Raw genomic sequence first — 14,757 nt, forward strand, 5'->3', positions numbered from 1 at the left:
AGATTTGAAAGAGAGCACAGGCACTTGGGCTGGACAGCAGACTCCAGTGCACTATCGGAGTCATAACCATCACCATTTGTAGATGAAAGGTGACGAGCATCTAGCCTAACGCCTGGTAGTTATCATCTAAGTGGAAAATGCTGGAAAGGCCATCTGCATTGGTATGGTCAGTCCCTGGTCTGTGTTCCACTGTAAAGTCCATACCCTGTAGGGAAAGGGACCAGCTAAACAGGTTGTGGTTTTCTTCTCTCATCTGCATCAGCCATCTGAGAGGCCTGTGTTCAGTTTGAACCTCGCAGTGAGTCCCAAACAAGTACGGTCTTAGCTTCTTCAGGTACCAAACCACAGCAATGGCTTCCCTCTCAATGGCACTCCAATGCTGCTCTCCGGGAAGGAGTAGCTTGTTGATGTAGGCAACTAGTTAATCCTGCTCCTCATCATTTGTTTGTGCCAACACTGCCCCAATCCCATGTTCAGAATTATCTATTTGGATAATGAACTCCTTTCCATTGTCGGGTGCAGGTGCTGAGCACAAAGCCTCCTTCAGGGTGTCAAAGGCCATTTGGCAAACTGTGGTCCAGATACCCTTCCTAGGCTGTTTCTTGAGGCAAGTTAAGTGAGCGGGTCCCACAAAGGTCCCATAACCCTTCACAAATCACCCCAGTACCCAGTCAAGACAAAGAAGGCCCTGACTTGAGTCTGGGTTTTGGGAGCCTCCCAGTCCAGAATAGCCTGGATCTGGGGTTGAAGAGGTTGGACCTGGCCACCACCTACAGGGTGGCACAATAACAGAGCACAGCTCAGCCCTATCTCCCACCTACTGGCCATGATAGTTAGGTCTGCCTGGTGCAGTGCCTGTAACACTTCTCTGAGATGGACCAGGTGATCCTAGATGGTGGAGCTAACGACAGCTATATAGTCTATATATTCTGCACTAAAGTTATCCAAACCTGAAAGGACTCTATCCAACAACTTCTGGAAGGTGGCAGGTGCATTTTCCTAATCCAATAGGCATCACTTTGAATTGGAAATGGTCTTCTTGGATTGAAAATGCTGCACTCTCTTTTGCTCGCTGGGTGAGTCCAATCTGCCAGTACCCTGGTGTTAAATCAAAGATACTCAAGAATTTGGATGTACCCAGCCAGTCAATCAATTCATCTGTTCTTGAAATAGAGTGAGCATCAGTTTTGGTTACTGCATTGAGACCGCTGTAATCCACATAGACCTCACCTCAGGTTTCCCACCTTTGGACTGGGTTTAGAGACCAGTACCACTTGGCAAGCCCCGGGACTGTTAGAGGGTACAATAAACCCAAGCTCGAACATCTTGCTAACCTCAGTTTTAATGCGAGCCTTACTTTGGTATAACAGTCTATACATTTTATTTTTGACATAGATGATATCAGAGGTCAAGGAGAAAACTCAGCAAACTGATCTTGGACTTGCCGGCAGTCATATTTCTGTTTTGCAGTGAGGGTGTCAGACAAGACAACACCTTCAACTGACCCATCCCGGGGGTTGTTGGACAGTAGGTCAGGGAAGGCACTTTCCTCCTCCTGACCTACATCAGTGACCATGAACATGGTCTTGTCAGCTCTATCCTGGTGGGGTTTTAGGCGATTTAAATGAAGAACTCTATGAGGACTCCTTGGGGTACCTAAAACAACCATGTAGGTGACATCTCCCTTCTTCTCTATGATTGGATAGGGCCCAGACAACTTGTCTTGGAGTGCCCTGGGAGCCACAGGCTCCATCACCCACACCAACTGACCTGGTTGGTACTCCACCAGTACTGAGCTTTGGTCATTCAGTGCTTGATAAGCTCCTGGCTGGCCTCTAGGTTCTTGTTTGCCCTCATCATGTACTGTGCCATATGTGAGCGTAGGCCTAGTACATAGTCCCCTATGTCCTGCTTGAGCTCTTTGTGAGGTCTCTCTCATCCTTCCCTCGCAAGACTCAATGGACCCCTTACAGGATGACTTACCAAAAGTTCAAATAGGCTGGATCAGCCCCCTTTTGTGGCACCTCTCTGTATGCAAAGACTAGGCAAGTTGATAGGACATCCCATCTCCTTCTGAGTTTTTCAGGGAGTCCCATTATCATGCCTTTCTTGGTTTTGATGAATCTTTTAACTGAATCAATTGTATGAGGATGATAGGGGGTAGTGAGCTTGAAGCTCACATCACACCCATCCCACACAGCTTTGAGGTATACAGACATGAAGTTAGTCTCTCTATCAGAGACCACCTTTTTAGGAAACCCAACTCTGGTGAAGATGCCAAGGAGGGCCTTTGTTACTGCAGGAGCGGTTGCTGTCCTGAGGGGATTCCCTCTGGGTATCTAGTGGCATAGTCCACTACCACTAGGATAAATCTATTCCCAGATGCAGTTTGAGGGTCAAGGGGAACCAACAATGTCAATCCCTACCATCTCAAAGGGAGTCCCAATCACTCGTAGTGGAATTAAGTGAGACTTTTGGTTGTGTGCCTGTCTTGCCACTGGCCTGCCAAGTCACACAGGAGCAACAAAACTCCTCCTTTACTTTTTGGGACATATGAGACCAACATAAATGGATATCTAGGTTTTGATAGTCTGTTCCAGATGTCCGACTAGAGGCATGTCATGTGCAAAAGTAAGGATGAACTCTGTACATTTGGGGGGCACACCACTCTCCTGCCTGCCCCTGGTTTGGAGTCCCTGGCTTCAGTGTACAGATGCCCATCCTTTAAGTAGCCCCTGTAGGTACCACTGACATCACCCTCTTGTTGCCTTACAGCTTTCAGCCTAAGGCCTTAAGGAGTAGGGCACAGCTTTTGCCCTTGGCATAGGTCATCTTTGAAGGGTTCCTCTGCACTTAAAAGTTCTGCTAGGTCAAGTCAGACTCCATCAACTGCAGGCCTCTCCTCAGGCACCAGTGCATCTACCTCAGGATAACTCTTCCTGTGTCCTGTGACCTCTTAGAAGCTGCCTTAGCAGACGTCTTGCCCTTTCTCTTGCTTCGGGGAATTGGTTCACTGTTTCAAGATCCAAGTTCCCATGATTTCCCTGATGGGCTACCTGTGTGTGATCTGGTAGTAACACACACCCACCTAGGGAGACCCAGCATTTCTGCATCAACCTTCCTCTACAACTCTGCCCATGCAGAACTCTCAAGATCATTTTCCAACAGACACTCCACTGGGATGGCAGGGGACACAACCACCTTCTTTTAGCCAGGAACACCTCCCCATTCTAAGCTTACCAATTCCATTGGATGGAGCTTAGTCTCATTGCCAGCACTGGCAAGCTGGTGACTGACACCAGGCAACATTTGGTCTGGGTAAACTTGTCTAGCTTCCATCATAGTGACACTTGCACCTGTATCCCTCAGGACCTCTACCTAAGTCCCATTGATCTTTGGCCTTTGTTTATACTTCTCCAAGCTTAGAGGCAGGACAGCTAGGGCTTCAATATCCACCACACACAGGGAAAATAAAGTAGCATCTGGGTATCCTCTGGTCTCCCCAGAGTACACCTCTACCCCTACTCCTAAGTTAGATAATCCTTTGAACCTTTCACCAATGTGGGACACCTTGGAGCATGCTGCATCTAATTTCTTATGACCTGCCTAAAACCCAGAAGCCTTTGATGCATCCCATCGCAGCACACAAGGACGCCATACGTAACCACCACTACCTCATCAGCGCGGCCAAGAGGACCTCCTTCAAAGACCGCTTTGACAACAGCGCACACAATAGCAAGGAACTCTTCAACATCCTGAAGGAACCTTCCAACACCAACAATATCTTGCCGTCGCAAGCCCTGTTCGACTCCCTCACCACCTTCTTCCACCTCAAGATAGCGGACATCCATGACAGCTTCAACACCCAGACAGCCCCAACAGACAGCAACACAACAGACCCTCCCCAAACCATCTACCACAACCCCCTGCTAGCCTGGGCCAGCATGAGCATTGATGACACCATCAAGACCATGCACACAATCCACTCCGGCTCTCCGTCAGATCCATTCCCGCACCACGTCTTCAACAGAGCAAGCAGCTCCATATCACCCCACCTGCGCAATGTCATCAATCTCTCCCTCGGGACCGCGACCTTCTCAGAGATCTATAAAAACGCCGAGATCAACGCCCTACTCAAAAAACCTAAGGCAGACCCAAGAGACCTCAAGAACTTCCAGCCCATCTCTCTGCTCCCCTTCCCGGCCAAGGTCATCGAGAAAACCGCCAACAGACAGCTAACCCGATAACTTGAAGAAAACAGAATCCTGGACCCTTCCCAGTCAGTGTTCCGCAGCAACCACAGCACCGAGACTGCCCTCATCGTCGCCACCAACGACATCAGGACCCTGCTAGACAACGGCGAGACCGCAGCACTCATCCTCCTAGACCTCTCTGCCGCCTTCGACACCATCTGCCACTGCACACTACGCGCATGCCTCCACGCCGCAGAGATCTGAGACAAGGCTCTGGATTGGACCACCTCCTTCCTCTCCGGCAGAATCCAGAGCGTCCGCCTCCCCCCATTCCTTTCCAAAGCCTCCGTGATCATCTGCTGCGTACCCCAGGGATCCTCCCTCAGCCCAACGCTGTTCAACATTTACATGGCCCCGCTCGCGCACGTAGCCTGACAGCACAACCTCAACTTAATCTCCTACACAGATGACCCTCAGCTGATCCTCTCCCTCACCAAGGACCCCATCACCGCCAAAGCCAACCTCTATGAAGGAATGAAGGCCGCCGCCGACTGGATGAAGACCAGCCGTCTAAAGCTGAACTCGGACAAGATGGAGGTCCTCATCCTCGGCTCCAACCCTTCAGCCTGGAACGACTCCTGGTGGCCGACGACACTGGGGTCTGCCTTGACACCCACCGACCAAGCACGCAACCTGGGAATCATTCTCGACTCAACGCTTTCAATGACCAAGCATGTCAACGCCGTCTCCTCCTCCTGCTTCAACACCCTCCGCATGCTCCACAAGATCTACAGATGGATCCGGACAGATACAAGAAAGACAGTCACCCAGGCCCTCGTCAGCAGCAGACTTTACTACGGAAACGCCTTATACGTGGGAGCCCCGACCAAGCTCATCAAACTACTACAACACATCCAAAACGCCTCACCACGACTGATCCTTGACGTACCATGCCATGGCCACATCACCCCCCAGCCTAGAAACCTGCACTGGCTCCCGTCAACAAGAGGATATCCTTCAAGCTCCTCACCCACGCACACAAGGCACTCCACAAGACCGGCCCAGCCTACCTCAACAAACGGCTCTCCTTCTACATCCCCAACCGCCAGCTACGCTCCGCCAAGCGCTCACTCGCCACCGTCCCGCGCATCCGGAGAACAATCACCGGTGGGAGATCCTTCTCCCACCTCGCTGCCAAGACATGGAACACCCTCACACTGAGCCTACGACAGACCCAAGACCTGCTGACCTCCAGGAGGATACTCAAGACCTGGCTGTTCGATCAGTGGCACCCCCCCCCAGCGCCTTGAGACCCTCGCGGGTATGTAGTGCATTTTACAAATAATTGATTGATTGAGTTCTTACCTTGGTTCCCTTTGCATTTGGACTTGGAGAAGTCTCAGGCCCACACCACTGCAAAGTATTTTGGAGCCCTTTAGAAAACTCCTTCTTTTGTCTGATTCTTTCCTCACTTCTTTCCCCCTGCTGGGAAGTCTGTGAACCCTTTTTCTGGTCACTCCCACCATGGGTCTTTCTGGATACCCTGGTTCTGACCCATTTGTCAGCTATCTTCCCCGGCTCTCTGGGAGAAGCAACTTAGAATCCATCAAATGCTGATGCAATTTCTTTGTGGTACAATTAGTTAAAATGTGCTCCTTCAGAATTACATTATACATCCCATCATAAGTGTTCACCTCATTGCCTTTTATCCAACCATCTAGTGCTTTGACTGAAGAGCCCACAAAGTCCACCCATGTCTTGTTTTGACCTTTAATGGGTGCCCATAAACTTCAGTCTACATTCTTCAGTAGTGAGTCCAAATCCTTCGATCAAGGTTTCTTTCATATGCTGATAGGACTCAACTACTTCCTCATTAAGGTTCGGAAGTCTGTCTCTGCCCTTCACTGAGAATAACTCCCAGAGTAGAGAGCCCCAGTGCTGGAGTGCTATCATCTTCATTATGCAGGCTCTCTAAAAGGCTGCAAACTATTTGTCAATATCAGTACCATCAATAAAATTAGGGAAAATCCCTTTGGGGATTTTAGGTCCAAGATGTCCCCTGGTAGTGGACAGTCCAAAGGAAGGGCTAGCATTGGACTAGGGGTAGAGGCGTACTCTGGAGAGGCCAGAGGATTCCTCCGGCTTTTTCAGTTTCACTGGGTGGGGTGGATATTGAAGCCCTGGCTGTCTTGCCTCCAAGTTTGGAGAAAATTGATAGAGTGACCTTGATTAACACATCCTATATTTTCTTGACGAAGTCTTGGAGTCATTCATCGTCAGTCAATCAATATATACTTTATTCAATTTTAAAAATAGAATCTTAAATGTTGAACACAATAACATACATTAACTACACAGGTACAGCAATGAAAGAACAATCACAAGTTAACTATCTTTTAAAACACCAGAAAGATACCATGATAAACAATGACACACTGTAGAAGTAGTTAAAAGCTGTAAATACAATACCGCCAGCCTAACTTGATTGTATTTCATGGGCAACAAAAGATGTCATATAAAACTATGTAACAAAATGCTATACCTGGGACAAATCATGACTATGTGCAAACTATCACTTATAGATCTGTTGTCAAATGCACATATAGGCAAGATAGAGTCCCTATAGCAGCCAAGGTAAGAAAACATAACTCTTGGGAATAGGTTAAGCCTAAAAAGGGTCAGCAATCGTCGATGGTAGCTAGACATATCCAAATCATGGCGTACTGATTGTTTGCTTAGAGCTAATGTCTCACGATCTACTGCCATCTTATCTCTAAACACTTGGAATCATTAATATCTTTCATACCTCATATCAAACCTCCTTTGTTCCCCTTGAAGAAGTCATCATAGAATTTTCTAAAGTAATGTAATGGGGTCATTGGTGAATCACCAAAATAATCAGAAGAAAGAGCAAAACGTTGAGTATTAAATGGAGAACATAACACTGGTTCTGATCAATAATGCAGGGTCAAAGCAGAGCTGTTTAAAAATATTGTTGAGAAAATGGTCACTCCTCATTTGAGGATTCTTTGCTGTTGGAAATTCACTTGTGAAGTTACCTCTACTTTGAGACTAGTGTATGGCAGCAATTTTGTCAGAGAATTTGTCATGTCACAAGCAGATGATATTTCAGTGGAGGAATTACACCACAGCAAGCGTAATTTTCATTACCAGGTGTTGTTGCTCTTCAGTTACATTTGAGGAGGGCTAATTATAGGAATCTAACTTAACCCCTTCGCAGCGGCGGCAATTCCGCTGCGGGGCTAGGGGGGCCGTGCGGCGCTCGCATGCACGTGACCGAACCGCTCCGTCACGAGCCTCGGGTGGGCTGTGCTTGTGACGGAGCGGTCCCGTCACAGCCCCGCCCACTCAATAGAACGCGCCGCGCAGGCGCTTAATCAGCGCCACGCAGGCGCGCCGAGCGGGTCGTGACGGAACCGCTCCGTCACCAGCACAGCCCACCCGAGGCTCGTGACGGAGCGGTTCTGTCACGAGCATAGGAGGGGTTAGAAAAAGCAATGCTTCTCACTGCCAAAACCCATTGATGGTTGAATCCAACAGACCATCCCACTGCATCCCTGATGCCTCAAATTCAAACACTATTCAGGATATGCTAGTGCTCAGAAGTAGGCCCTAGAGTAACAGTGGAGAGAGGTGGAGTGAAGGGGGAAACTCTGCACTTCTGGCTGGCCTGTTGCTGCACAATTGCAGAGTACTACCTGAAAACAGAAGACATAAACAATCCCAGTCAGGAAATATGAAACATGTCATACTTGTTTGCTCACCAGCTAAATTACATGTACAATTTACCACCTGGAGGCTACAGGGCAGCTTCACTGACAGGGTGAATCCAAGCCTCCACGAAAGAAGAACTGGCAAAAATAAAAGCCGGTAAAGAGGTATACTGTAACACCAAACAGATGAACTGCCTAAGGGAAACTATCCGCAAGTGTGTAAGGACAACAAAGGCAAAGGCCCTTGATAGGGTGCTGGATGCAAACTGGAGTGAGGGAGAAACCTACTAATGTATAGAGTTACTAGGTAAAGACCTAGCAATGCAGATCTCAGCTTCTTGTGCTGCACTGGCTACCTGTGAGCCAGAAGTGGATCCTGGATCCCTTCATGGACTGGGCTTACCCGCATAAGGGAAACCTCTGGTTATCTCCGTCTTCAATTCTGCAGTATGTTGAGTATTGCCTGGATAAATCTCTAGGCTCCAAGATCTCAGATGCCCAAGATGCCCTATGAAATACTCTTCAGAGTTAGGACCTGGTTTCATCTCAAACTTTGTAGAATCTACGAATGTGGGTACTATCACCCCTGAACGCATCCGCAATTTACAGTGTGAGCTTTTACATCAATTAGTCTACCTTCTTAGCTACATCCTGGATGATCATGACGCTCACAGGCTAAATGGAAGACTCCCTATGTCATCATGAAAGAAAATAATGGTCAATGTCTATGAAATTTTAATAGCCTTTTTATCTAGGGATAATGGCCTTGCCCTTGATTTTCTACAGTCTGGTGAAAGCTGGTCCATCATTTTCTATGTTTTGTATACCGCAAGAAGGTATAATTTCTCCTGTTAAATTCTGTTCCATGATTCGCACCCCAACATCACTGACAACTAGCACGCTAACTGGGTTTCATAGTGCCTCTGTTGGCTTGTTCAGATCTGACAATGTCTTTTTATACTTTGGATAGGTAACCCTGTACTTTTACTTGACTACATAACTTAATCACGGTGGGATGTCCTGTTGAAATTGTCCCACTGTATGAAAAAAAAATAGAACTGGTCTAGAGAAACTTCACATTATCACAGTCTTAGAGCGATGAAATAATGATTGTCAGTAGTTTAGTGTTAGTACGTTAATCAGGTCTTTTGACTTCATACAATTAATCTCAAGTATGTATCTAGTCAAAAAGGAGCTGTTTTTGGCCTTTTTACATTGCAGATGGAATTGACTTGGTAAAGTGCTTCTCTTGTTCATGCTTGCTGGCCTCATTAAGAGTTGCGTGAGAATTTCCCATTGGTGGGTTAAGTGCTGTTACCACACAATTGCTAATTATGAGTTTTAAATGTTTTATTACAGCCATTACATTATGGGTGCTATAAAAGCCATATCCCTATTAAATTTTAATAGGTCAAACTTGCCAAAATGTAAAGGGAAAAAGAGGTCTGGAAAATACCAGAACATACAGATTTCGATGTGGTTAGCTCTAGAATCTGCATGTTATTTCCCATTTTATGAGCAAAGCATGTACTATGCCAGGCCACTCTTACACTCTTGATAAGGCCCTAATGGCCATAAGGGATAGCATGAGCCTCGGTACTGTTTGATATATTCACTACCATCTCGGATGAATTTCTGGCATCTTTTTAACAAAATGGAGGCCTGTGACCATCAGCACAGTCTGTCTGGCAGGATGGAGAACCCCATAGCCACCTATTTGCAGAGGTGCTCATTTTGGTTTGGCATTAATGCTTCCAAGTGAATAATTCTGAAAAATGGTTTGAATAGGAAGGTGAACAAAATCTTTCTCAAAGGTTTAATATCCCATTTCTAATACACAACAAAATAGACTTTTGAGTTCACTATTAACTCTTCCCCAATAAACCCTTACTTGTCAAGCAAAAATGAGAGTTTGAGGCCCTGAATTATCCATTCTCCCATGCCCCTTACTTTATTGGACCTGAATTGAAACTTGCCACACAGACATAGGGGTCGATTCCGATCCGGTAAAAAGCGCTCCGAATCGTCGTACGGAGCCTTTTTTCCCCGTACGAATTGTACCCGTAAACGTCCCGTACGTACGACGAAGTACGATTCGTACCAGGAGCCGTACTCCGTACGAATCGTACAGAGACCGTACAAATCGTATCCTTGTACGATTCGCCCTCGGAACCCGCTGTACCCGATGTCTGTACGGTTCGCGGCTGCTTTTTCCGACCCGGCAAGTACGATTCGTGTTGGGTACGCTCCGTACGACCCTTTTTCTACAGGAGCTGAAAACTCCAGTAGAAGCAGAGTTCACCCCGAAACAGGTACGGAACGCCCCCCTTGGGTACGGTTCGTACCCCCCATGATCGTAGGGGTACAAGCCGTACCCCTACGATCGTAGGTGTACGAGCCGTACCCCTGCGATCATGGTGTGTACGAGCCGTACCCCATGATCGTAGGTGTACGAGCCGTACGGTGTGTATGTGAATGTGTGCTTTTCCGTACGAATCGCCCTTACCTGACGCGGCCCATAAGAATCGCGTCCTGATCACCCGGTCTGGATCGTACTCGCAGAGTCGTATGGTGTGGGTACGAGTCATACGGAAACGGCTCCGGATACGAATTGTACGGACGGTGATTTTACCGTATCGGAATCGACGCCATAGTGTTCCACAGACAGATTAAGGGTCTATAAGGGAGATCTGGAGTGACTTAACATGGCTTACGATAGTTAGGAAATTGCTATTGCCACTTAGCCCTTCTAGACCAACCCTAATGGCATAATGGAGTGTAGTAAGTACTTACTTAAGACATTGTCCTGTGAACCTATATATGAGGTCAACATTGATGTAGACAATTGCGTGAAGGCGACCATATCATATTTTTAGTGTTTAATTTGTAAAAGAATGTGTGCTGGTCCCCAAAGCTCTGCTCAAAAGCCTGGAGCCAGAAGAATTACATATAAGCACTGAATACCAAGGCTGTGTAATCTTAAACCACAGCATGCCTCTGTGTTCCCCTGCCAAATACTCCCTGTCCCTTTATCTCGCTCTTTCAGGTTCCTGTTTTTTCCTTTTGCAATGGTTTTTCTATCGTTCTCTTCCTTCATCATTCCGCTTGTAGTGCGAGAGGCACTTCCATGTAATGGGACCACGTGATGACCTTTGACTACCATTATTTTAATTGACTTTAGGTGTTTTCTTGCATGTACAACATAATTTTTCTGCATGTGCACTTTGCCTTGAAGATTTCATTAAATGTCTCCTTGCTGCTGCATAGTGGTAGTGCTTTCACTGAGTAGAAAAGCTTTGCCAGGAACAGAATGGGTGGGATGTGCATTTGAAAGCATGAGAGAAAGAAAGGTGTGGAATTTACTTTTCATGCTCGAGTGCAGTGTTATATGCAGTGGTGCTAAAATGTGCATTATGTTGTACATTGGGAAGTGAAGTGTATAGTGCTATATGCAGTGGTGCACAAATGTGCATTGTGTTGTACATTAGGAAGTTTTATGAAGTTTTACTATTGGCTTTGACATGCCCTCATGCCATCTTGAATTCTGACTCTGTCCAGCTTGAGCTTTTGTGCACACAGGCAGGCCCCCAGATCACTCACGTTGTTTAGGCTATCCATGTTAAAGGTTGTTTTCTGTACTTCTGGAGGTTGTTTTCTGTACTGTTGGAGACTTTCATAAGGTTTGTTAAGATAAGGGGCTGGAACATGTGAGAGCGCAGAAGGATACGTGAGAATTCCTTTGCCTTTGGAATGCTTGCATGGAGAGTGGTCAACTCTGGTAAGTTTCCTTGGCACAGAGGATGTCCTCTTTGAAACTTCTAGTGCTTTGAGGTTATAAAACTGGGGTCTGTTGACTTAGAAACTGGGATTTGGACCTGAATGGAGACAGATGTGTCTACTTCAGTGTAGTGGAACCTGGCTTGCTGTGGCTCTTAACCCCGGCTGTGAATTCCCCAGACTGGAGTGGGCTAAGGTGCAGTGTTTGCAGCAGGTGATGTGTTTTATTTTTGATTATTGACTTTGAGATCTGTGAGTGTGTCTGTGTGCACATTCAAGCCTCAAGTGGTTATAATCATCTGAGGTGTTTTCATTGTGATGTGTTAGTGTGTCTATGTGCACAATCAAGTCACCAGTGGTTATAATCATCTGATGTATTTAGTGTTTATATCTTGCTTATTTCTTTCTTAATTCTTGCAGTGGACATCCATTTTATTATCTGCTTGTATGTAATTCCATGTATTTTATTCCATTCATTTAACAGTTACATTTGCTTACTTATAAGTGTGTTATTATTGCTTGCACATATATAGATATATCTATATACATCCGAATGTTGTTCATTTGACGTCTGGGAAAGCCTTTTTGTTAGAGAGTGTTGTACAAATAAAACCCCATGCCTTATTCTGAAACTGTCTTTTGATGAGTCTCATTCTGTGAGAGTGAAATCTTTTTCCTGGTGTTTTTATTGCTTGCCATGTTTGTCCCTCTGTGTGGAGGGCAGTATTTTCTATTATTTGGTAGAGCGAAGCAATACACCGCTTTGTTTGTTTTCTCTCTTTTGCTCAGAAAAATAAGTGCCAGTTCTTACAAAATAGAGCTGGTGATTGCATATTTTGAGAGAAAACAATGTTAGTCTAGAGAGTACCACAAATGTCAAACATCAATACCAATTATCATAAAATAATATTCTCCTGCAGTCCACCTTTGCTCAGTGTACGCTTATTTAATGTTGGGGGTGCTCAACTTTGGTGACCATACTGAAAATTGACAATAAGTAATTTATGGTCATGCCTGTGATCTTGAAATTTCTATAGTGGGAAATGCATTTCACATTCACTATTTTTTTCCCATTTAAGGCCTGATTATGAGACAGACATTTTGTTCTGACCTATGTATAAACCCCTGTTTACACATTGGTCGGATTTCCGAGTTGAGTATTATTTAGTGTATCTGATGATTATCAGATGCGTTCAATTCTTCAAGCTTTGCTAAATTTTGGCAGGTCAAACTCACCAAATTTAGCAGGGGAAAATCGTACAGTAATTACCGCATCATGATGATTTTGGTGCATTAAACACCAAACTCCACATGTTATTTACCAGAAACTCGTAATAGGGGCTATGTATTGCATCTGATAAATAACAATAACGACCCTGAGTTATAGTAATTTATCAGGTGTAATAATTAGCACCTATACTTGTAATCAGGCCCTTAGCAGTAATTTCGGAAAAGAATCTTTTATTCCACTTCTGCAATAACACAGCATCAAAGCTTTTGAAGAAGTTGTATTTTTGAGGGTCAACCCATGGTCATGTGGTAAGCATCCTGTAAGCAAATAAATACTGAACAATCCATTTAACTGAGACAAGAGCCGCAATGATTAAACTGATTACAGTATAGACGTATTTTTGTTTAGAACCTGGAAGTAGCCTACCTAAACGAAACTGGCTGAGGTAAACATGTTATTGGAGCATGTGTCAGCCTGAAATAACATAGTTTGTTTGCTTTTCATGATAGTTGATATCAACAATGTACTTTTGTGCAGGTAAAGACATGAAATTATGTGTAGTGTTTAGAGGCCCCAATATAAGCAGTTAACAATTTGAAACATTGCATGTTTTATTATTTTAGATTGTAGAGATAGTTTATATACATATATTATGCCCAATTATTTTTATACAATTTGTGTGAACTATTTTATGGGTGATTCCCTTGAAACAAACAATTCATGATTTCAAAATCCTAACCATTTTGGGTATCCAGCCAAGGGGCAGGGCACACTTGACCTTTTCACCACAACCACAACATCAATAGTTAATTCCTTTTATTAGCTATGGTTATATTGTCTTTGATTGTACAGCATCGATTTTAGTACATTGCCATTCCTCACTCCTCATCCCTATTTCTCATCCATCATCCCTACTTTTCATCGATCATCCCTACTTTTCTTCCATCATCCCTAATTCTCATCTATCATCCATCATCCCTACTTTTTATCCATCATCCCTACTCCTCATACCTTATCCATCATCCATTATCCATCCCTTTTTCTGATACATCATCCATCATCCCTCCTCCTCATCCATCATCCCTATTCCTCATACCTCTTCCATCATCCCTACTCCTCATCCACATTCCTACTCATCATCCATCATCCCTACTCCTCATACCTCATCAATCATCCACAATCCCTACTGCTCATCCATCATCCCTATTGCTTATCCATCATCCCTACTACTCCTCATAGCTAATCCATCATCCATTCTCCTCATCCATCATCACTACTCCTCAGCCATCATACCTACTCCTCATACCTCATTCAATATCCATCATCCCTACTTCTCATCCATCATCCCTACTTATCAACCCTACTCATCATACCTCATCCATCATCCCTACTCCTCATCCATTATCTCTACTTGTCATCTATCACCCATCATCCCTACTCCTCATACCTCATCCATACTCCTCATCCACCATCCCTCATCGACCAAATGATTCCATTTTCAGCGTTGTGAAACACACCTTAACACTGATTAGTTCGCAACAGCCAATCAAAGGTAAGAGAGAGGACTGCATTCCTTTGGTCTAGCCACTGAAAAACAGCCTAATCAATGCATGTGCCGGATGAAGATGGAGGAAGAGAGGATATGCAACTGTGGTGGTTTGGGAAAAATAAGGGGTTACCCATTTGGGTCATAAGTCAGCACTTGGAGAAAAGGTTTTACAGTTCATCCCAAAATCTTTCTGTTTTCAGTTTCATATGTAGGATAGAAACTGTTCAAAAACTAACACTGGAGACAATGCAATCCAATGGAAACCTTTTCTGG

Source organism: Lissotriton helveticus, chromosome 12, assembly GCF_964261635.1.
Source record: "Lissotriton helveticus chromosome 12, aLisHel1.1, whole genome shotgun sequence".
NCBI classification, from domain to species: Eukaryota; Metazoa; Chordata; class Amphibia; order Caudata; family Salamandridae; genus Lissotriton; species Lissotriton helveticus.